Genomic DNA, 2815 nt, shown 5'->3' on the forward strand with positions numbered 1-2815 from the left:
CCGGGGGGACGGCAATGACCGGGGGGACAGAGGGACCGGAGGCACGGCAATGACCGGGGGGACGGCAATGACCGGGGGGACAGAGGGACCGGGGGGACAACGGGACCGGGAGCACGGCAATGACCGGGGGGACGGCAATGACCCAGAGGGCAGCGGGGCCGGCGGGGCACGGCAATGACCGGGGGATCAGCGGGGCCGGGGGCACGGCAATGACCGGGGGGACAGAGGGACCGGGGGGCACGGCAATGACCGGGGGGCACGGCAATGACCGCGGCAGAGCTACGAGCCCGGGCCGGAGAAGGGGACGGGGCCGTGGGAGGCGCTGCCCGGGGACGCCGGGAGCCGGCCCTCGGTGCTCGGGGCTGGGGACACGCTGGGGACCGGGCACAGCTCGGGCGATGCCCGCCCCAGCACCGGCTCCAGGTGCTTCCAGCCTGGCTGCGGTTCCACCGTGCGAGCCCGCCGGGACCCGGAGCTATCGGGGCGTTTGTCAACTCGCACTCGATTCCGCCCTCAGACCGTGGATTCTGCGCGCTCCCGAACCAGAAGCGGCTCCTTGGTTAGTTTCTTGCTACTGTCATTGCCTTCCCCAGTCTTTACCCAGGACACTTTGTTACCATTCCCACCTCGGACATTTACAACAGAAATGTTCCGGCAGCGAGGGGGAAGTGAAACATCACCCAGCAAATCATCTCCAGCGTGAAACACAATTCCTTTGTATCCACAGCCGAACCCGCTCACTTTGTAGCACAGGAATTTTAGGCTTTATAATTTGGGACAGATAATTTTGGCAGATCTCACCAGAAAGTGTCTAATTTTCAGAGGAATTCTAATTGTTGCTTTAAAAAGCCACTAACAGAACTGCACATTGGCACCTATAGAGGAAACAAAGGTTGTTTTTCAAGTTCCAAATAACAACTAAGCCAGTAAACGAAGGAAGTCGCTGCAGTTATTTCAGTTTAAATGCAAAAACACTTCTTCACTTTGAGTCACTCACCCCCAATTCTCCCCATTGCAATACAGAATAAAAAGTGGAAGGACATTTTCAACGAAATCTGAATATCTGAAAGTGTTTAATGTTAACCCCGACCTTAAAATAAACTTATTTTAAAGAGGGCAGATGGTGCTACTGCCACTTAATTTCACAGCTTTTGTTTTTACCACCTTAATGTTACTTTATTTCCTTCATCTGCATTTGTTCAACCTCAGTGGTTGAATTCATTCCTCTGGTTTGTGGAGATGCTCACGCTTGTTCCTGTAACACCTCAAATACAATACAGGACTTGGCACTCGCAATAATTTTGGGGTTTATTCATTAAATGTACAAACAATTCCAACTGCCAGTTGATATTTGGATTTTAGAGCAGTGGAAATCTAATGGAAGTTAAATGAAAAGCTTAGGGCAGCTTTAGTTTTTAAGCTGAACATTACATATGCCCTCACTAGTGCCTAGTAGCAATTATGTCAAAGAATATCAAATGAGTATTTTCCAAATTTGCAGTGAAAAATCATAATGAAAATCACAGCCCTTAGAAAAATAAAAGGCTTGGCTTAATGGGACATAAATTCAAATTCCTGCAGAAGGAACTGGGTTTGGAAACCCACTTTGGATCAAAAGAATTGAAGGAGAACAGTTGACAACTAATTTGAAAAGATATTTATTTTGAGAACATCAATTTGCACATTATACAAAAAATTGACAAATTCATCAAAAAAATCCTATAAAATGTCACGGGATTTTTTTCCCTAACATATTAACATAATCACTTTCCAAGGGGTAAGAGTTGAGGAAACCAAAAAGAGGCACATTTGTTCCAGTCTGTCTGCAGTCAAGTGTGATTAAAAACGTCCCTGTCTTGCTGAGGTATCAAACTGCAAACTTTGGTAATGTTAGAAAGAGACCACGGGAGCCTTCTCAGAGGCATGGCCAATACAAAATGGTTCATAAAAAAGCCAGAATTGATTATATTTCATTTCCAGGTAGAAATGCAGTGAAACAAAGAAAAAAAACCTCCCTAATACACCTATCACTAGGAAACATGATCCTCTGCAAATCCCCACTAATCACACACAGCTACAGTGATCCACGTTCCCAAAGAATCCGGCTGGCAAGTCACAACAATTCAGTGCTTATGAAAAAAAAAGATACTGATCGTGATTCAGAGCCCAGTCTTCCAGCAAAGGACAAAAGGCACTTAAGAATGGCTTTAGGAGATTCCACAATGGCATTTCGGGACAGGGGACAGCGCCTGGCTGAACAAATCCTTCCCTAAGAGAAGCCCAGTGAGGTAGTACTTCATATTGCTCCAACCACTTGGCTCTAAGCAAGCAGCCTTCTGGTTTTGAGATACAAAATTAGCAGGAAATGGCTTTTTGTCAAATGTATAAAACCCAGTTCTTACAAAAAATAGCAAAAACCCACTTGTGATACAAAGCCAGGAACCATCTTGTACAAATGGAGTATCAAAATGCTGCCAAGGTGATGCACAAGTCTACCTTGATGGCCAAATCCCCAGACAGTGAAGATTGTTCTAGCAACCAAGCCATTTTTGGAATAAAAAATAAAAATAAAGGGGGCACAGGGGCACTCTGAGAGCTTTCCTCATCATTAGCAGCCTCACCGGAAGCACTTTCAGTCCATTAGAAACAAATAATTCTGTGCTGATGAATGGCAGGTTTGAGGGGATGAAAAAAAAAAATAAAAATGAAAAGTTCAACATAGAGAACAAAACCAAAATCCACGAACATACAAAAGGATAATCCTTGGAGTTTACAGTTTTTTTAAAACCAAGGAAGACTTAAAATCATTTTGGGG

General features: G+C 45.5%; 1 long non-coding RNA gene across 1 annotated transcript; it reads left to right on the forward strand.

Moving 5' to 3' along the window:
* The first annotated feature begins 274 nt into the window (after positions 1-274).
* On the forward strand, positions 275-1140 carry LOC121662757. The gene is made up of 2 exons (XR_006015397.1): positions 275-559; positions 645-1140. It is a non-coding gene; the product is annotated as an uncharacterized LOC121662757 (long non-coding RNA).
* Positions 1141-2815: the final 1675 nt, after the last annotated feature.

This window comes from Corvus kubaryi, unplaced genomic scaffold (assembly GCF_017639235.1).
Source record: "Corvus kubaryi isolate FWS band 111438036 unplaced genomic scaffold, C.kubaryi_AGA036_p1.0 37262, whole genome shotgun sequence".
Lineage (NCBI taxonomy): Eukaryota > Metazoa > Chordata > Aves > Passeriformes > Corvidae > Corvus > Corvus kubaryi.